The sequence below is a fragment of the Sciurus carolinensis genome, chromosome 3, assembly GCF_902686445.1.
Source record: "Sciurus carolinensis chromosome 3, mSciCar1.2, whole genome shotgun sequence".
NCBI lineage: Eukaryota > Metazoa > Chordata > Mammalia > Rodentia > Sciuridae > Sciurus > Sciurus carolinensis.
The window spans coordinates 33,446,995-33,469,369 of NC_062215.1; the positions used below are offsets into that span (position 1 = coordinate 33,446,995).

At 38.2% G+C, this 22,375-nt stretch overlaps 1 protein-coding gene and 2 pseudogenes across 2 annotated transcripts in view; 1 reads left to right on the forward strand and 2 right to left on the reverse strand.

The window, feature by feature from the left end:
• The window catches only part of Ppm1e (protein phosphatase, Mg2+/Mn2+ dependent 1E), a 168,056-nt gene that overhangs the window by 89,843 nt on the left and 55,838 nt on the right, over window positions 1–22,375 (forward strand). The gene's annotated exons all lie outside the window — the stretch shown is intronic.
• Window positions 3,029–3,645, reverse strand: LOC124978909 (ubiquitin-conjugating enzyme E2 E1-like; annotated as a pseudogene).
• On the reverse strand, window positions 16,707–20,118 carry LOC124981092 (protein KTI12 homolog; annotated as a pseudogene).

The window sequence follows — 22,375 nt, forward strand, 5'->3', positions numbered from 1 at the left end:
CCTACTACTAGAGTTGTACATTTGTGGATGAACCCATGCTGAACAATGAACATCATTGTTACCCAAAATCCATTTTTTTATATCAGGATTCACTCTTGGTGTTGTATATTCTATGTGTTAGATTACCATTATTGTATACAGAGTATTTTCACTGCCAGAAAAAAACCCTGAGCTCTACCAATTCCTCTCTTTTCTCCCTGTCTCTTAATTTCTGGCAACCACTATTTTGTTTGTTTAAAGTACTAGGGATTAGATCCAGGGCCTTGTGCATGCTAGCAAAGCATTCTATTACTGAGCTACATCCCCAGTCCTTTTTTATTTTGAAATATGTCTTGCTAAGTTGCCTAGGCCAGCCTTGCACTTGAATTCTCTTGCCTCATCTTCCCGAGTAGCTACAGTTATAGGCATGTGCCACCATGCCTTGCAACAGGGTTTTGTGGTGGTGGTCATTGTTGTTTGTTGTCTCCATTGTTTTGCCTTTTTCCAGAATATCATATAGTTGGAATTATACAGTATATAGACTTTTACATTGGCTTCTTGTACTTCACCGTATCAAACAAATGAGCTTGATTGCTCACTTCTTTTTAGCACTGAATAATATTCCATTGTCTAGATCCACCACAGTTTGTTTATGTATATACCTACTATGTTAGTTAGCTTTCTGTTACTGTGATGAAATCCACTTAAAAGGAGGAAAAGCTTTATTTTGACTTGTGGCTTCAGAGGTTTAAGTCCATGGCAACTTGACCCTCTTGCTTTGGGCATGTGCTGGCACAGTACATCATGGAGAGAATGTAAGGTAGAGAGGCCTGTTTAGCTTCATGGTGGCTGGTAAGAAAAGAGAGAGAGGGGAAGAGACCAGTGTCCCTATATCCCCCTCAGGGACATTTCCCCAATGACCTGACTTTCTGCCATTAGGCCCTGACTCCTAAAGGTTCCACTACTTCCTAATAGCACTATATTCTAGGGACCAAGCCATCAACACATGGGCCTTTGGGGGATTCTAAATCCAAATTACAGCACCTAATAAATTATATTTTGGTTGCTTCCAGGTTTTGGCAATTATGAATAAGGCTGATATAAACATTCATGTGCAGGTTTTTAGGTGGACATAGATTTTCAAATCTTGTTGGATCCTGTGATAGTACATGGAGGCTCCTTGACTTATGATGGAGTTAAAACCTATTATAAGTTGAAAATGTTGTCAAAAATACATTTACTATACTTAACCTACTGAACATCATAGCTTTAATAACATACTATTAAGATTTTTGTCACATTTTGTTGTTGTTGTTTGCTCTGCTAGAATTCAAACCCAGGGCCTTGAGCATACTAAGCAAATGCTCTGCCACTGAGTTATATCCCCAGGCCTATCCAATTTTTCTTTTCTTTCTTTCTTTCTTTTTTTTTTTTTTTTGTTCCTGATTTTAGTTAGAAAACTTCTGGTTTCTCATCCTTAAACTATTACAGGTTTTTGGAAGATATTCCTTATTAAATTGAGAAAGTTTCCCTCTATTTCTAGGTTACTGAGTTTTTTCATGAGTGCCTGCTGGATTTTGTCAGGTGCTTTTTTCCTGTATGATAAATGTGATTTTTCTTTAGCTGTTGATGTAATTGATGGGCTAGGAAAACCAATTTTCCCCCCTCTGGCAGTGCTGGGGATTGAACCTAGAGTCTCTGGCATGCCTGGCAAGAGCTCTACCACTGAGCCCCTACAAGTTGATTTTTGAATGTTGAATTAGTTTTGCATACCTGGTGTACATCCTACTTGGCCATGATACATAGTTCTCTTTATACATTGTTGAATTCAATTTGTTAAGTTTTTTTTGGGAGGTGGGGGTACCAGGAATTAAACCTGGGATACTTAACCACTGAGCCACATCCCCAGCCCTTTTTATTTTTTATTTTATTGAGACATTCTGCATCTGTGTTTATGAGATATATGGATCTGTAGTTGTCTTATCTGCTTTTGGCATTAGGGGGATGATGGCTTTACAGAATAAGTTAGGAAATGTTCCTTCTGCTTTACATTCTGAAAGAGATTATAGAGAATTAGTATAATTTCTTTCTTAAATGTTTGGTGTAATTCCCCAGTAAACCAATCTCAGCCTGGTACTTTCTGTTTTGGAAGGTTATGTATTATCAAATATTATCAGTTCAACTTCTTTAATAGATATAGGCCTATTCAGATTGCTTATTTTTTCTTGTGTGAGCTTTGGGTGGTTGTGCCTTTCAAAGGATTGGTCCATTTCATCTAATTTGTTGGCATCAAGTTGTTCATAGTATTCATTTTTTTTTTTTGCAGGTGCTTGTTTTTAATATTGTTCATTAGCACAGTAACAAATGCAGACACAAGAAGTCTACAACATATAACCAATCCACTGAGTGACTCCTATTCCACGCCTTAACAGCTTAAGGTATTTCACTACAGGTTTTCACAAGTCCTGATTTAAATATTTAAAGATTTGCATATAAAATAAAATACATTAACTACTGATTTTCTTTTTTTTTTTTTTTGGCGGTACTGGGGATCAAACCCAGGGCCTTGTGCTTGCAAGACAAGCACTCTACCAACTGAGCTATCTCCCCAGCCCATAACTACTGATTTTCTACATGGTGTCTTATATATATGAGATGACAGTGTCTACAAACTGTTGACCCTTTCAAGAAGGGGAAAAAAATTCCAAATTTTTTTAAAACAAAAAGTATATAGTCTTAGGACTTTTACATAAATGGCCATATGTGTAACCTGTACAAAATTAAGCTGTTTTAAAATTAGACTATAAGCAATTGAACCCAAATGTCTAAATGTATATTCTTTTCTGTACTACATTTCAGCTAATATTGCAGAACTAATGACAGTTTTAAAAGTTTCTATTACCAATTTTGTCTACTGTAACAAGATACCTTAAGTTACAACAAAATCTTAGGAAATAAGACTGAATAATATATGTTATAGAAATACCCTGCTCTTTACCAGCTCCCACCCTCCCCCACCCCTTCAAAATCATAAACAGCTCTTTTCTGTGACAGACAAATAATATAAGAATTGTGAAAACCCAATTTATGTAGCGTATCTCTTGGTCCACTCTCTGGCCATTCTGTCATGTTCTGCTCTGTTGGTCATATACTGAGTGGCAATACTTCCCACCAAAGGGTCGGCAGGATTACAGTCTGTAAGAAGTGAGCAGATAGAAAGGAGAACTTTAGAAATGGTTACTGCTGGACTCCAATTATCTTTCAATATGTCCAAGCAAATAACTCCTTGACTATTAATATTACAGTGATAGATTCTTGTTCAAAATGTAATCTTTGGAGGCTTGAAGGGGTATTCTGGTGTAAAAGTGATATCAGGGAAAAATACACTACCTTTGTACACAGATCCTGGAGGCCCTAGAATAGTTGATCTCCATCATAGATGTTATCACCTTTGGGGCCAGCACTGCAGTTGGGTGGAGGGTCTAAAGTGATGTCTGCCAGTTCCTTCTGAATCCTCTTGGCGCTGGTGGAGAGGAGCTTGGAATTTTTACTTATGCTGACTTTATTCTCCTTCTTCTTTGGGGTTTTTGTTTGTTTCTCGGTTTGCTGGTTGGAGGACGAAGATGAGGAGGAGCTGGTGCTGGCCCTTGAATCGTTATCCGACATAGCGAACCCCCCACCCCACCCCGCAAATGTCCCCTCTCTTCAGCCTCGGCTGCAGCTGGGCCTGGCCACTCGTGTCTCTCTCTCTCGCTGGGAGAGAAGCGGAAGTGCAGCAACAGCAACTATTAAACAGGCAATCTAGTATTCATTTTATTAGGCTTTTAATGTCTATGGAATCTCTGATGTCTCCTCTTTCATTCAATGTTGGTAATTTGTATTTTCTTTACTTTTTTTTTTTTTTGTACTAGAGATTGAACTGAGGGGCTCTCAACCACTGAGCAACATCCCCAGCCCTTTATTTTTTTATTTTGAGACAGGGTCTAGCTGAGATGCTCAGGGCCTCGCTAAGGTGCTGAGGCTGGCTTTGAACTTGTGATCCTCCTTCCTCAGCCTCCTGAGCCACTGGGATTACAGACATGTGCCACCATGCCTGGCTTTTCTTTCCTTTTCTTCACCAGGTTAGAGGCTCTGGATGTTATTGATCTTTTCGAAGAAATATTTTAGTTTCATTGACTTTTCTCAATTGAGTTCCTGTTTTCCTTTTTTTTTTTTTTTTTTTTTTTTTATTTATTCTAAACAAATGGGATACATGTTGTTTCTCTGTCTGTACATGGCGTAAGGGCATACCATTTGTGTAATCATAAATTTACATAGGGTAATGTTGTTTGATTCATTCTGCCATTTTTTCCCTTCCCCCCCTCCCCGAGTTCCTGTTTTCAATTTCATTACTAGTTTTTATTGTTTTCTTTGGTTTATGTTTTTGTTTGTTTGTTGTTTTTTGGGGGTGAGGTTCTTTTTTTGGTTCTTTCTTTTTTGGAACTGAAGATCGAACCCAGAGCTTTGCCACTGAGCTACATCAGCCCTCTTCAGTTTACTTTTGATATACCTTTCTAGCTTCCTAATGTGGAAACTTAGATTCTTGATTTTAGATATTTCTTCTTTTTTAACATATTCAATGTTTTTTATAACATATTCAATGTTACCTTTTTAAGCATTGCTTTTCCTGCATTCCACCAATTTTGGTAAGTTGTATTTTCATTTTCATTTACTTCAAATATTTTTAAATTTTATTTTAAGATTTCTTTGATACAATTGTTATTTAGAAGTATGTTGTTTAATCTCCACACATTTCTTATTGAATTATTTATTTATGTATTTTTGTGGTTTTGGGGATTGAACCCAGGAGTACTTTACCACTGAGCTATATCCCCAGTTCTTTTTATTTTGAAACAGGGTCTTGTTAAATTGCTGAGGGTCTCACTAAATTGATGAGACTGTCCTTGAACTCAGCTTCCTGAGTTGATGGGATTACAGGCATGCACCACCACACCTAGCAACAAATACTTATTGAATGTGTAGAGAAGTTCAGACTTTCCCTTTGAAGGTTTAATAATTGATTTTGTTGAAACAAACTGACAGTAGATATACAGGAGGGGAAAAATTTATTAGTATGTTCATGTGCATGGAGCCATATAAAATATGAAACTCATAGAAGTGCCAGATGGTTGAAATCTAAATACCTTCTTCATGAGAGAGAGAAGTGGGGTATGTCCATAACTTCAGAGGAGTAGTAAATGATTTTAGGGGAAATTAGTGAACCTGAAGAACACGCAATGATTTGGGAACAAAGTTCCTCTAGGTTCTGGTTGTAGCGTTTGATTTTCAGTCTTTTACTCTCTGATGTGAGTTTAATCTACCTTAGTAAATCAAATTTCAATAAGAGTATTGGAGGAAATTGTATTCCTCTTTGCAGATCAGGTCTTTAAGTAGATAAGAGAAACTTCAGAGAAAGTTTTCTCCTGCATTTGCTGCTTCCCAGGTGTTCTCTGTTTGAAGTCCAAAGTGGCTATATTGGGTATAGTTTTCTGATCCCCACTAAGTGCCTACTGTATACGAGGTGCCATTTTATGTGCTGGAGAAAAAGCTGTGAGCTGCATCCCTGTGGAGGGTGGAGGGTGTTACTGAACCAGGAATATTTTGCATGACCTCACAGTATACAAACTCTACTGAAGTAACAAGCCTTGCAAAAGAGAAAGTTTATAAGGCAGTCAAACATAAGGAGGAAAAGCTCCAGACTCAAATTTGCCTCCTCAAGAATAGGGTTTAGGGGTATTTTTGGGTTTAAGATGTGAGGAAAGTTGAAGTAATAGGTGGTCTATGCATATGTAGTCAAACATCATGGCTCCTCATAGACACATGTTCAGGGTTAGAATGATCTATGGGTAGAGTTTTTGGTTCTCTCATGCCAAAGGTCACCCATCAGACACTTGTGCAGACCCAAGTTAAGGGGTTAGTGGCTTCATCCACTATGAGATAGACAATGCTATGTCCAAATCCCTAAACAAACAACTTAATGGTTTCCAAGGGGTTGATTTATAGACAGAGATACTTTCTGTAGTGAAGCTAGCAGGGATCTTATTATTTTATTGCTATCTCTAGCCCTTTTTATTTTTTTGTGTCAGGGTCTCGCTAAATTGCCTCAGCTCGCCTCAAGCTCCCAAGCTCTCAGCCTGCCTCAGCCTCCCAAGTAGTTGGGATTACATTTGTACCACCATTGCCTGCAGAATATTCTTCACAGTATTACATTTGAGCAGAGACTTGAAGGAAGTGAGTGTATCAACCATATAACTATCTGAAAAAATTCATTTGAGGTAGAGACTATGATGCAAAGTGCAGAGTGCTTGAAGTGAGTGCATAATAGGTATGTTTGGGGACTAGAGGCCCTGGTGACTAATTATAGGAGATGGTCATGTCATTGTAGTCCTATACCTGAGGCTTGTCTCCAGAGGTTTCAACAAACCAGGTCTGGCAACTCTTCCCAGAAACCAAACAGAAAAGGTAATGGTAGAGCTGAGTGCAGTGGTGCATACCTGGAATCCCAGCAGCTTAGGAGGCCAAGGTAGGAGGATCCCAAGTTCAAAGCTGGCCTCAGCAATTTAGTGAGGCCCTAAGCAACTCAACAAGATCCTGTCTCAAAAAATAAAAAGGGCTGGGGATATGGCTTAGTGGTTAAGCATTTCTGTGTTCAATCTCTTATGCACTGTCCTGCCCCTCCAAAAAAAAAAAAAAAAAAAGAACAATGAAAAAAGGTAATAGTGAAGCTGGGCTTAGTGTAATCTCAGCCATTTGAGAGGCTAAGGCAGGAGGGTCTCAAGTTCCTGGCCAACTTTGGTAACTTAACAAGACCATATCTCAAAAAAAAAAAAAGAAAAAAGACTGGGATATAGCTCAGTGGTAGAATACCCCTGGATACTAAAGAAAGAAAAGTAATAGTGGAAAGCAGGAAAGGAACTTTAATCAATATGACCATTATTTGGGGAAGACAAAATGAAATCAAGCATCTTATCTCATCCCTGTCTTGGGGTGTTAACATGAATTTTAGGTTTAGATTGAGGAAGAATGGGGGCAGGGGGCAAGAGATAAGCATAATTAAGGAGCCAAGCTCTGTTCCGGTTGACTATTATTTCAGTTTTTGTTCTAGGAGGAGGCTCTGAAGAAGTCCTTATCATTTGAGGGGACAATTCCCATTTGTTGCTTAGGATTTTTGTCTATCCCAGATGGGGGCAATTTGGTTCCTACGTGATGATTGTGCCTGCTTAGGGGAACAGTTTCAGTGTGGGGTGATGTGCCTGCAGGATTCTGCTCTGGAGAATTCCAGGCCCCACTCCAGATAAAATCTTGCTTTAGTCTTAAAGGGGGAATAGACAGGTAAGATAAATTTAGGGCTCATAAACTTTGCAATATCAATTTTTAGATGAATATTCCTTAAATGATTAATGTTTCTATGTGCAAAGCTGAGCAGGTCAGGAAGCTTAAGCTAATTGGAGACAAATACAAAAAGAAGGCAGAGATACCAAGCTTTATCCTGCTTTTAGTTACAAATTGGGCATCTACATGCCCAAGAAAGGGATACTGCTTTTCAAAAAGGCAGCTCTTAGTCCCTGTCATAGTCTGTGTAATATTATGAATTTTATAAGATATAATACTTTTGGTCTTCTCCCCACTTGCTGACATATACCTCCTAAAACTCTTGTATTTCCAAAGTGATAAGTGTAGTTCTGTATGCTAATGAGATGACTGATGGCTGGAGGCTCCTAGATAGCTTTAAACTGAATGAACTAAAATGTTCCAACCCCCTCTATCCACCACCTCCAGGGAGAGGAGAGGAGTGAAGGTTGAGTTGATTGCCTATGGCCAGTAATTTAATCAGTCATGCCTACATGGGGAGTTTTGGATTTAGTGAACAAGAACACCTCCTCCTAAGAGGTGGGCACAGTCTGACTCCACAGGAACAGGCTCCTATGATGGGGATCATTCTAAACCTCATTCCGTGTGTTTCTTCATCTGGCTGTTCACTTATATATTTTCAGATATCCTTTGGAATAAATTGCCAGTGGTAACTAAAGTGTTAACCTGAGTTCTGTAAGCCAGTCTAGCAAATTCATGAAATAAAAGAGGAGGTCTAGAGGGGTGGAAGGGGTCGGGGGAAGGGAAAAAATAACAGAATGAATCAAACAGCATTACCCTATGTAAATTTATGATTTCACAAATGGTACGCCTTTACTCCATGTACAAACAGAGAAACAACATGTATCCCATTTGTTTACAATAAAAAAAAAAAAAAAAAAAGAGGAGGTCTTGGTGTTACTGGAGACCCGAACTAGAGGGGCCAGGCTCTGAGGGCTACCAACAGAACAGGTATGGCCACTGGCTATGATTTCAAACTGCAGAGAAAAGTGGCAAAACAGAAAAGGAATTTATTTCAGTGTGGCCTCACTGGGAGGATAGCAGTGTAATAATTTAAATAATGCCTCTGAAGTACTGACAGTAGCTCCAAGATTATATAAGGGATGAACAAGGTGGGCAAGAGGTATGCATAGTCAAGCAGTCTTTTTCAAACCGTGGTCTGATTCATCATTATCTCAGGTCTGGTTGTAGTCCTGCTGGCACCAAGGAAATTATTACTGCTTGGGGCCAGTTTCATTTCCCATCATGAGATGGTTGCTGGCAGGACTCACTATTCCTAGAATTTGGATTAGCTGGGAGAAGAAATAACAGTATTTAGGAGTTACGACAATTACTGGGTCTTCCTTCAGGGAGACCAAGAAACAATTTCAAAGGAGCCCATGTTAAAGCGGGATCCCTCAGTTTATATCAGGTTGGTCAGAAGTACAAGTTATAACCTAGGACTTGTAATTGGCATCAAGCCCTTAACCTGAGGGATCTGATGCTCCCAGGTAATACCAGACTGATTAAATTACGGGATGCCTAGTTGGTGTCTGCTGTAGAATTGTTTAATGTGTGGAAAAAACACACATCTGATGTCAGAAATATTGAGTGTGAGAATAGGAAAAAGTTTATTTTCCCCTATGTCCTACAGTCAGTAAGGTAATAAATGAGTTTATAATCATCTACTCTTTTTAAAAAAAAAAATTTGTAGTTGTAGATGGACAGCCTGCCTTTATTTTATTTATTTTTGTATGCAGTGACTAAGGATTGAACCCAGTGCCTCACACATGCTAGGCAAGCACTCTACCACTGAGTCACAACCCCAGCCCTGTAATCATCTACTCTTAAACTATACCTCCAGTGGCCCCTAAGTGAACTTTTCTAGATAATTTTAGATTTACAGGAAAGCTGTTAATATTCCCATCTACTACTTACTTTTTCTCCTCATGTTAAAATCTTATATTATCATAGTACATGTGATAAAACTAAGAAACCAGAATTGGTTAATTATTATTAACTAAATTTCAGACTTAATTTGGGTTTCATCAGTTTTTGCAGAAATGTTCTTTTTCTGCTCCAGGATCCCACATTGAATTTAATCAACATGTTTCCTTGTTCTTGTGCAGTCTATGACAGGTTGCTCAGTCTTTCCTTATTTCCTATGAGCTTGAAAGTCTTCAGAAGCCCTGGCTAGATGGTTTATAGAATGTTTTTCAATTTGGGTTTATCTGATAATGTTTTCCAAAAGACTAGATTGGAGTTATGGGTTTTTTGGAAGAATACCACAGAGGTAAACTGCCTTTCACCAAGAGGTAGAGTTAATCCCCATTTCCAGTTTTGAGTTTAGACTGACTCACTTCTAAAGAAAAGAATAGAGACACCTGGAAAACTCTCTACCCTAACTAAGTGATCAAGGTTAATATCACCAGTGATGTCATGTTGATATGATATGCTGAGTTAAAAGATTCTATAAATTGCAACTGCTTCTTTGGAACAAGTAGAGAAGCAGTCCGGCTGATTTTCCCCAACTTAATCAAACTACATAAATGTATTTTTTTCTTTTTCCATTCTTTGCCTATTCCTTCTGCATGCTGATGACTGAACCAGGCCAGCCTGGATCCAGGCAGGTTCCCTTGGCTTAGCTGTTGGTTGCATGATTACACAGAAGGGTCTGATCTAAAGGTCATACACTGAGTGGGGAAGCCCAGTTCATAATCTTTTTTTTTTTTTTTTTTTTTTTTTTTTTAGTATGAGGGATTGAACCCAGGGGCACTTAACCACTGAGTCACATCCCTAGCCCATTTTATTTTTTATTTGAGACAGTGTCTCACTAGGTTGCTTACTGCCTCACCTAGTTGCTAAGGTTGACTTCTAACCTTCAGTCCTCCTACCTCAGCCTCCCAAGCTGCTGGGATTACAGGCATGTGCCACTGCACCCAACTCAGTCCAGAATCTTCTTGGCTTTCTCTGTGTAGCATTTTTTTCTCCTGGGTATGGGACAGAACCCCTCTGGAATGAGGGCTTCAAGGTAAAAGGAAGAGAGTGACCTTTCTAGGTTTTATGGTTTGCTATGGGAAAGAGAAATTCTAGTTTCTATGACCCACTTTGGGGAAGAGGAATTCTGACTTTTATGACTCCATTGCAAGGGGTCAGGAAGAAGAGAGGAGAGAGACAGGAGGGCAGGAGAAAAATCAGATATTGCTTCTATTACTTCTGAGTCTTTCTAGTTCCTTTAGTTCAAAGAACTCAGCATGCCAAAACTCCATACTTTTGATGCTGGTTTCTTTTTTTTTTTTTTTCTTTTTTCTTTTTGACACTGAGTTCCAACAAAAGCTTTATTTACCCACTTTGATTTTCCATAGACTGAACTCACTAAAAACTGTACATCTGTGGCAAAGTTAATTCACTTTTATTTATTTATTTATTTATTTATTTATTTATTGTAAACAAATGGGATACATGTTGTTTCTCTGTACATGGAGTAAAGGCATACCATTTATGTAATCATAAATTTACATAGGGTAATGTTGTTTGATTCATTCTGTTATTTTTTCCCTCCCCCCCACCCCTCTTTTCCCTCTATACAGTCCTTCCTTCCTCCATTCTTGCCCTCCTCCCTAACCCTAACCCTAACACTAACCCCTCCCACCCCCCATATGTGTCATCATCCGCTTATCAGTGAGATCATTCATCCCTTGGTTTTTCAAGATTGGCTTATCTCACTTAGCATAATATTCTCCAATTTCATCCATTTGCCTGCAGATGCCATAATTTTATTATTCTTTATGGCTGAGTAATATTCCATTGTATATATATACCACAGTTTCTTTATCCATTCATCAATTGAAGGACATCTACTTTTATTTTGATTGGTATCAAGGATTGAACCCAGGGGTGCTTAATGACTGAGCCTTTTTTATTTTTTGAGACAGGATCTCACTAAATTGTTTAGGACCTTGGTAAATTGTTGAGTCACTGGGATTACAGGTGTGTGCCACCACACTTTGCCAGATTAATTTGAACCTAGATGTTTTTATATTTCTCCTTCTACAATTATTCACTACTTAGTACTAAATTCTTATTATTTTGTGGTGTCCTTATAGGACAGTGAGGGAAAGAGGTGGGTGGGGACTGACTTAGCTGTTTGTGCATGTTTTTGTAGTAATCCACAAGTATATCATATCAGTAGTTGCAATGACAAAATACTTTATTATATTCCCTCCTTCCCTCACTTTTTTTTTTTTTTTTCAAATTTAAGGGCTTTCTTTTTTTTCCTGCTTATCTATTAAAATGCATTATAGTTGGGATGGAGTTGTGGCTCAATGGTACAGCTCTTGCCTAGCATGTGTGAGGCACTGGGTTCAAACCTCAGCTCCACATAAAAATAAAGGAATAAAGGTATTGTGTCCATCTACAACTAAAAAAATTTTTTTTAATTAAATTAAAAATGCATTGTAGCTTACCTCCTTTGCAATGTGGAATGGAATTAATATTGGATTAGTTCATTGAAAATCTGTGTTCCAGGTTCTGCCCCAATACTTATAAAAGTAACTAAGTCTAATTCCCTTAACTCAATTTTCTCACTTATAAAATGGGAGTAAACTCATTACCTTTAGCAATGCCTACTATTTGAAATGTATTCCCAGAGGTTCTCCAATTAGGTAGATTTTATTTAATTAATAAACAAATTAATTATTTTGATACTGGTGATCCCCAGGGCCCCATTCATGCCAGGCAAGTGCCCTACCACTGAGCGACATTCCCCTGTCCTTTAGAGATTGTTAACGGATTTGGGAAAAAATACTTTCAAGGAAAATATTCCTAATGATTAAGCAATTATAAACTGGTCCTTATAGGTGTTGTAAGATTTTTAAAAAGATCATATATATAAAGACAATGTCTGGCACACAATAAATTTTCAATAAACAAAATAATAGCCAATAAAGGCAGAGTTTTCTATTGCTGTGTTTCCCTAATGCTATTTATTTTAATTTCCTTCTGGTCCTATTTAATCACTTAAGCCTTGATTATTCTTGATAAACTTTTGCTTATAGTTCATTGTCACTAAAGAAATTATAATGGAAGCTAACTAATCAGATGTTAGGGATGCTATGGAGAGAATTCCAACCTACAAATTCAAAGTTGCCTAGATGAGTTCCATGATTTTGTTTTTATATCTGTTGTATCTACCTCACAGGTTTGATAAGGCTAACTGAAATGATATCTGTGTAGAGCCTTCAAAAACATTAATTACCACACAATATATGATATTATTATACACCACTACTAAACTAATTAACAGAGATGCCTTCAGTAACTGTAAGAACTGTCTGTATTTATTGGAAATTAAAAAGTATACCTCCTAATGTGTTGACATTTTTTTTTTGGTAAAGTCTAGAGTTTATTACTATTACAATTGTTGTGCTATTGCTATCTATTTATTTGTTTGCTTTCCCAACTAGAGGATTATAGCACTTTTTAAAATAGCATATATTCTCCTATTTCTTCTATTTCCACTCTGTGACAGTTTTTCCTAAGGCAGTGCCCAGATGTGTTGCTATGGCTAAAGTTATAATTCAGCATTTCCTTTAAGAAGATATCTTTCAAAACCCATTTTGAAATAGACGATAGGTTTCTGCAGTCAGATTCAGGCAGCTTGATGCTACTATTCTTGATTTAACCTAACCAGCACAGAACCAATTTTATAGTGAATTCAGAAGGAAAGCTATAAACTAGAAAGTAAAATGATTGTTAACCTTGCTATAGTGTCTACCTACCATCATCTATTTCTTCTTCTTATTATGATAATAATACTTTGTTCTGTTGTAGTTTTTCTGCATAAAAATGTTTTAGGACCCATTATTTGTTTTTCATTTTTTGTTTACCGATCCTATATCATTATTTTCAAAATCAAAATGTAGTTTTAGGGGCTGGGGTTGTGGCTCAGTGGTAGAGCACTTGCCTAGCATGTGCGAGGCACTGGGTTCGATTCTCAGCACCACATAAAAATAAATGAATAAAATAAAAGTCTGACAACATCTAAAAAAATAATTTTATTTTCTGGTTCCCATGAAATATCATTTACAGAAAATTGCAATAAATTGCCCAGTCCTAGTTTGAATTTCATTTTGCCACAATGAATGAAAGTATTTTCCTAGATATTTCCCATGGAATTCCTGAAAATAATTTTTATCTTTCTCAGTATCGAAAACCAGACTGAGATTCTCATTTTGTCCCTGTTTTCAGTATTTTGTTACTTCTACATTCCTATTTCTTTTTTTCCTTTTCTTCTTCTTGTTTATTTTTCTGAATCTAACAGTGGGGAATCCACTTGACTGTGCTCACAGCAGGTAATAAGTACTATGGTAGTTACTGGATTGGTTTCCTTGGATAGTTAAAAGAACAAGATGGTAATTAAGTTTTTCTGAAGCTGCCAACTGTTTTGGAGATTTGGTGTATATTTAAGGCTTATTTAAAAATAGTTCCTCCAAAAATTGAAATATTTAACCAGTAGAATTCCTGTATCAATTAGAGATTTCTTAGATTATTGGAAATTATCTCAAGTAGAAAAAAAAATCCTGTTTTACATAAGCTTAGATGTAATACTATACTGTCTCAATTCTGATTCTTTTAATGTTTAATTTATGATCTCTACCTACTGTAAACTCCCTAAAATAGTTTTTCTCTTTTTTTCCTCCTAAAATAGCTTTTTACTGCAGTATGTACTTTTAAAATATAGGTTTCTAAAACACTGAATAATGAGAACCATTATTCAGATGCATTTAAAGATATAGATTTAGCCATGATCTTTGCTTCTCGAATCTCCAAATCTAAGTCTAGAAAAGAGATTGTTTTTATGAACTGGATTTATGAGGCCTAAAATTTTATCTAACTAAACTGGGAGGTTGATATCTTTGGAGCATAGCTATAGCCTGCTCCAAAGTGATTTGATTCAGACTGCTATGAATAGGTTAATTTAGGTTGAAATTTAAAAGGAGAACTGTCTTAAGGTTTATGGCTCTTAGAAGATAATGGGGGTTGGGGTGGTGGCTCAGTGGTAGAGCACTCACCTAGCACGTGTGAGGCACTGGGTTTGATCCTTAGCACACATTAAAAAAAAAAAAAAAAAGGTATTTAAAAAAAAGATAGTGGGTAGGATTAGTCATTGTGTATAAGTATGTATAATATGAGTGAACTGTGACACTGAAGAACAAGTAGGAAACCTGGTAGAAGAGTAAAAATTGATGGATGATGTTACTTGATGGCTGTTCTACTCCCTGCTCCAGAAATATTCAGAGTCCAGTAGCTAGGAAAATAGCTTTTATTCAAAGCCAGATTTGAAGAAAGTTAGAAGAAACTTAACTGTTTTAAAAGTTCCATTTTCAAAAATCTCTGAAGGCTAGTTAAGCTTTTAAAGGAAAAGAGGCAGCAAAGCTAGGCAAAGATGTACCTCTGAGTACATCCCTAGCTTTTGATTTACATTTTAAATTATTTATTTTTTTGGTGCATTATAATCCTAAAAAATAGCCATAGTGGCGCATGCCCATAATCCCAGCAGCTTGGGAGGCTGAGGCAGGAGGATCACAAGTTCAAAGCCAGCCTCAGCAATTTAGTGAGGCCCTAAGCAGCTCAGTGAGACCCTGTTTCTAAATAAAATATAAAAAGGGCTAGGAATGTCAAGTGCCCCTGGGTTTAATCCCCAGTATCTCTTGCCTCCCATCCCCAGCATCCTTATTCTCTGCTGCTCTCCCTTCTATCTTCTTAAAAATTTCCCCCTCCTTTTTTAAAAAATATTTTTTAGTTGTAGATGGACACAGTGCGTTTATCTTATTTATTTTTATGTGGCGCTGAGGATTAAACCCAGTGCCTCACCAGTGCTAGGTGGGCTACTGAGCCACAAACCCAGTCTCACCTCTCTTTTTTAAATCTCTATCTTCTACATATGAGAGAAAACACCCTTGACTTTCTGAGGTTGGCTTATTTTACTTAGCATGATGTTATCTTTTTCCATCCATTTACCTGCAAATGACACAATTTCATTCTTCATGGCTGCATTAAACTCCATTGTATATGAATACCACATTTTTGCTATCTACTCATCTATTGAAGCTAGGCTGGTTTAATAATTTGGCTGTTGTGAATTGCACTGTTATAAATGTGGTTATGCATATACCACTATAGGATGCTGACTTTAGTTCTTTTGGATAAATACTGAGGAATGGCATAGCAGGGTCATTTGGTGATTCTGAGTCTTTTGAGGGACCTCCATGCTGATTTCCATAGTGGTTATACTAATAATTCCAACAACAGCACATAAGTATTTCTTTTTCCCCACATCCTTGCCAACGTTTATTATTATTTTTATTCTTAAGTTTGCCATTCTAACTGGAGTGAGATGAAATCTCAGTGTAGTTAGTTTTCTTTACTGGGGATTGAACCCAGGGGTGCTCTGACACCAAGCTACATCCCTAGTTGTTTTAAACTTTTTTTTTTGGGACATGATTTCACTAATTTGCCCAGACTGTCCTCCAACTTGAGATCCTCCTGCCTCAGTCTCCCAAGTTGCTGGGATTTCAAGTGTGTGCCACCAAGCTGAGCCTCACACTATAGTTTTGATTTGCATTTCCCTGATTGCTAAGGATACTGAACTTTTTTTCATATATTTGTTGGCAGTTCATATTTTTTCTTTTAAGAATGTCCTTTCGGGCTGGGGAGATAGCTCAGCTGGTAGAGTTCTTGCCTCGCAAGCACAAGGCCCTGAGTTCGATCCCCAGTACCACAAAAAAATAAAATAAATAAATAAAGAATGTTCTTTCAGTTCATTTACCCAGCGGAGTGGGTTATTTGCTTTTGTTTTTTATTTTTAAAAGATTTTATTAGAGGAAATAACCGAGTGACTGTATCATTTACTTCCACAAAATCAAAGATTCCCAGAGACCAAAAACAATGGGTTTATCAGTGAACTCAGGACCAGGATAAAGACTAGCAAAAATTAGGTACAGTACTCAGAAGAGGTCTGTGGTAAGAAAAACTGGTCAGCGCAGAGTCCAGAACTGTCATCTTCAGATTTTGTTCACAAGGGTTTTAAAACAATTCTTAATCTTTTTTTTTTTTTTTTTTTTTTTTTTTTTTTTTTGCGGCACTGGGGATTGAACCCCCAGGGCCTAGTGCTTACAAGGTAAGCACTCTACCAACTGAGCTATGCCCCCAGCCCATTAAAACAATTCTTATCCATCTAGTATCTTTACCAACTATTTAGATGGGGAAAATCAATATTGTGTGTGATATACCAAGTAGAATCCAGTCTAAGCAATCCTTGTCCACTTGAGCTCACTCCTCTGGAGAGATTTGCCAGGATCCTCCAGGCTAGTTCCCTGTTCTCTCCAGTCTCAAAACATGCTGTAATCTCAGGGCCTGGCACAGAGGCAGTCAGGAAAGTTTGAACAAATTAGTCAAATTCAGCAGCTCCAGTTAATACATCAACACGCTCTGCAGACCTTCAGCCTATTCTTAGGAAAATAAAAGTGTAGTGGATGCCATTGATTCCCCCTACCACTCTGGTTAGTGCAAGCTCTGACCCAGATACTGAATAAACATATTGGTTAGTTGATGCAGGTTTTCGTTGTTGGGATGCATTTTAGTGTAGGAAATAAACCGGTAACCAAGGTGACTCTGTTCTAAAGCCGTGGTCAAGGCCCGAGTGAACCGTAGGTGCTCTGTGGTGACTGGAAGTGTTAGCAAGTCCCCAGTCGCAGCGCTCTTCTGCGTTTCCATGAGTCTGGCCAACACCTGGCTTGTGACTTGATCCAACAGGTGTAGAAAGCTGCCGGAGGCAAGGGGCTGGGATTGTGCAGATTGATGTGGTGGGGAGCCTCTTCTCAACCCACCACAGTAAACAAAGGTCGATCCCAAGCCTTCTGAGAGTTAGGAGTCTCAAAATGTTCGGGAGGGTAAAAGGCACTGGACACAAACTTCACAAATTTCTCGGACTTCGGAATCACTACAGCTGAAGAATCTGATGCTCGGGTTTCTACCGGCTCCAGCTCCCTAAGTATATCCCCGGGTTCTCCCATTTACTATAGAGGCAGTTAGGTGAGAGCCCTGATACCTGCAGCCTCAGGCTTCCCGCCCTCCTCAGGGCGCGGCCGCCAGCTCACTGAATTTGCGGCCCGGGTTGTCGTCCGGGCGGGCTGGTCATCTGAGGTCCTTGACTCGCATGCCTGGCTCTAAGCAATGAACCAGGCAAAGCGATGTGGATGTGCTCGTGCCAGCGCTAAGCAGTAGAGCTCGTAGCGAAAACATTCAATGCAATCAAGCGAGTCCAGGATGACGACGTCGTGGTGACTAAGGCGTTGTTCCACAGAGGCTCACAGGACCCCATGCAAAGCCTCCTTGCGCCCAGCACTGAAGCATCATCCACCACGTATACTGTTGGCCGCCAGCGCGCCCAGCAAAGCTCTTCCGCTCCAGCGGTACAGCTACCAGCAAAATACCACGAGCGGCACCCTACCTGAGAGCGGCCAGGTGCAAACGCGCAGCGCCAACTTCCTGGTTATTTGTTTTTTAATTTTGAGTTTCTTTGAGGTCTTTATATATTCTGGACGGTAATCCTCTGTCAGAAGAGTAATTGACAAAGATTTTTTCCCATACCGTAGGCTCTACCAAACACTGGTGTTCTTTGCTCTGCAGCTTTTTATTTGATGCTAACCCGTTCATTAATTTTTGGTTTTATTTCCTGAAACTCTTAAAGTCTTACTGAGGAAGTCTATGCCCCCTCCCATACGTTGGAGTGTTGACCCATGTTTTTTTCTACTAGCAAAATTTCTGGTCTAAGTCCTAGGTCTTTGATCCACTTTGAGTTGACTTTTGTGCATGATGAGAGAGGCATCTAGTGTCATTCTTATACATATGGGTAACCAGTTTTCCCAGCACCATTTGTTAAAAAAGAATGTCTTTTCTCCATCATATGTTTATGCGCCTTTGCCCAGGATTAGAGGACTGTATCTGTGTGAGTTTGTCTCTGTGTCTTATATTCCATTGGTTAGTATGTCTGTTTTTTATGCCTGTTCTGTGCTGCTTTGTTACTATATCTCTGTAGTTTAATTTGAAATTGGGTATTGATGTGTCCAGCTTTACTCTTTTTTCACAGAATTGCTTTGGTTATTCTGGATCTTTTGTTTTGTTTTGTTTGGGGTACCCGGGATTGAAATCAGAGGCATTCAATCTCTGAGCCACATCCCGAGCCCTATTTTGTATTTTATTTAAAGACAGGGTCTCACTGAATTGCTTAACACCTCGCTTTTGCCGAGGCTGGCTTTGAATTAGCAATCCTGCCTCAACCACCTGAGCCACTGGGATTACAGGCATGTGCCACTGCGACCGGCTTCTTTTGTTTTTCCGTGTGAATTTCAGGACTGTTTTTTTGTTGTTTTGTTTGTTTGTTTTTGTTTTTTTGGTGATGAATATCATTGGTATTTGGATGGAGATTACATTAAATCTGTAAATCATTTTGGGGATTATGGCCATTTTTAAGATATTAATTGTGCCTGTCCAAGAACATGGGAGGTCTTTTCATTTATTTAATTGACTTACTTTTTAAATTTTATTTATTTATTTATTTATTTTTTTTTGGGTGCTGGGGATCGAACCCAGGGCCTTGTGCTTACAAGGCAAGCACTCTACCAACTGAGCTATCTCCCCAGCCCCGACTTACTTTTTTTAAAAAATATTTTTTACTTGTGATGAACCTTTATTTTATTCACTTATTTATATGTGGTGCTGAGAATCGAACCCAGTGCCTCACGCATGTAAGGCAAGTGCTTTACCACTGAGCCACACCCCAGCCCAGACTTACATTTTTTAAAAGATTTTTTTTAAGTTGTAGATGGATCCCATGCCTTTGTTTTATTTATTTATATATTTTTATGTGGTGTTGAGGATTGAACCCAGTGCCTTACGTGTGCTAGTTGGCAAGCTGCTACCACTGAGCTACAACCACAGCCCGCGTGTAGTTGACTTACATTTTTAAAGGACATCTCTAACTCTGTGGACAGACAACTGTGGGCAAGGAAGAGGACTAGATACAAGCAGGGAGACCAATTAGTAGATAATGACATAAATTCAGAGAGGCATAATGATGGCCTATGCTAGGGTGGTATCTATGAAAGTGGTAGCTGTATTTTCAAAATAGAAGCAAGATGATTTGCTGATAAATTGGATCTGGGGTGTGAGATAAACGAGAGGTTTGTGGCCTGAGCAAATGGGAAACAAACGGAGTTATTTATTGAAATGAGTTTATGGGAGGAACAGGTTTGGTAAAAGGAGATAGAAATAAGGAGTTTACTTTGGGGCATATTAATCATGTTGAAATGCACAATAGATAATCCAAGAATATAAACTTGAGTGTAAGAGCTTGGGGTTCAGGTCAGAGGTTTAGACCAGAAACATACAATTGGGAGTCATCAATGTGTAGATAATATGTAAAGCCCTGAGACATGATAAAATCTGTGAAATAGGTATAGATACAGGTCAATAACCCTGGGTATTACCAGTTTTAGAGGTCAGAAGAGAAAGAGAAACCAGCAAAAGAGACCAAAAGGAGCTCTTAATGACAGCAAAAGAACCAAAAGGAATGGTGAAACAAGTTTTGAAGATGGAAAAAAATGGTCACTGCTGTTATACATTGCTGGTAGTGCACATAAAATGAAGATGAGAACTGACCGTTGAATTTGGCAACATGGAAGCCATTGTGACCTTAATATGAATAGTTTTAGAGAAGCATTGGGAAACTGGATCCTGAATGGAATGAATTTGAGACAGGGGAATAGAAAAAATAGATTGCTTTTTTCAAATTTGGTTGTAGAAAAATGGGGCATTGACTGGCAAGATGAGATCCTAGTCAAGAAGCCTGTATTTTAATATTGGAAACACTGTATACAAATGGAAATGATTAGTAGAGAAGGAAAATTGATAATGTAAGAGAGAAAATTGCAGGAGTGATATCCTTGGTTAGTCAGTGGAGATAGAATCCAGTGGGTAAGTAGAAGACATAGAGGATCATGGACAGTTTTAGCATTATAATATTAAAGAGTATATGAGTACAGATGCCTATGTTTAGTATATTTGGTAATGGAAGCTTATGTGAGTTGTAATCATTTCTATATTTGCTTTTCTTTTTTTTTTTTTCCTTTTGTTTTGGTACAGGGTTTTGCTGAATTGCTGCAACTGTCCTCGAACTTGCAATCCTCTTGCCTCAGCCTTCTGAGTTAATGGGATTACAAGCATGCACCATTGCTCCCAGCTCATTTCTATATTTTCTTTTTATAAAAATATTTTTTAGTTGTCAATGGACGACCTTTATTTAATTCATTTATTTATATTTGGTGCTAAGACTCAAACCCAGTGCGGGCAAGCACTCTACACTGAGCCACAACTCTAGCCCCTCTATATTTTCTTTGAGAATGAAAAGAGGGAAAGAAGAGTGTGATAATTAAGAAAAAATACATTAAGCTGAGTGTGGTGGCACATGCTTACAGTTCAGCTACTCAGGAGGCTGAGGTGGGAAGAGCCCTTGACCCCACGGGTCCAAGATCAGCCTGGGCAACATAGTGAGAAACCATCTCAAAGTTACTACTTATGAATTAAAGGAAGTCAAGTCCTTATGCTTGCATTTTATTTTGGTGACATTCAGCTGTGGAATGTTGACTTGAGTGAGGAGAGAGTTAGATTTAACCATTTTTTTTACAAAGTGAGTTTGGCAGAGAGATAAAGGGATAAAAGATTTGAGTTTATGCAAAGGAATGTTTTTAATGATGAGTCAAGAAAGGAGGATGGTGAAGATTGTAGAACAAAATGAATAGAAAGTCATGGTGACATTAAAATTGTCAAATCCCATATACTGGGAAAGAGGAGCTGGTGACAGGAGTAGAATGCTTGAAATGGAGATTATAAAGGTAGTTTAGTTATTAGTAATGATATAGCCTAGGAGATGATTATAGGAAGGGTGGCTAAGTTGAGGTGAAGGACTAAATCACTGGAGATGAGGAAGTCAAGAAACAGATGACTGAATATTGGAAGAATCACCTGTAGAGCTATTGAACTAACCAAAACTTTCTAAGAGTTGTAGTGTTCTGGGTACTCTTTTAACCCTATTGATTTTGCAGTCTGAGGAGAGGAAGATCACAAATTGGAGACCAGACTCAGCAATTTAGCAAGGTCCTAAGTGATTTAGCCACATCATAGCTCAAAATAAAAAAAAAAATTAAAAAGGGCTGGGGATGTAGCTCAGTGGAAAAGTGTCCTGGGTTCAATCCCTAATACTGGAAAATTGGGGGGAAGAGTTGGTATTGAGTGGTAGAGGGAGTAACAGTAAGGTAGGTGTTAAAATAGTTAGATAATGAAGGTACGTGTGTGAAGAGCTGCTGAATACTCTAATTGTACTAGTGAATGAGTTAACCCAATAGCATGTTTCAGAGAAATTTTAGGAGACAGGTGGGACACTAATATGAAGTTAGCAATGAGGTGCAAGGAAGACATCTGACCTACCTTAAAACCAGATGATCTGGCACTGCCCCAGAGGGCTTCCAAAAATATGGTATCCTCAAGGGCATCAAAGATCAGTTAATGTAAGAAGCTGAAAGGAATGAAATGTTCAAAAAGACTGAGGATAGGGGACTTGCTGATTACAGACCTTGAGTTCAGAAAGTATAGGGGAAGTGTTGGTTGGGAGGAGGGATATAAGTCTGGATCAGTATAAGGGATATATAGAGTTTAATAGAGATGAGAAACTTTAACATAAGGAATTACCTAGGAGACAGTGGCTTCTTACAGTGACTGAAATATAGGGCACAACTGGATTGATTCTCAAAGGATAAGAATTTCAGTTCTAGCCATTATGTCTCCTAAGACTTGTAAATAGCTTATGTAATAAAAACTGTCAGGTTTCCCGGTTATGCCACTCATTTATTTTATTTATAAAAGTAACATAAAGAATATTATGCTAAGA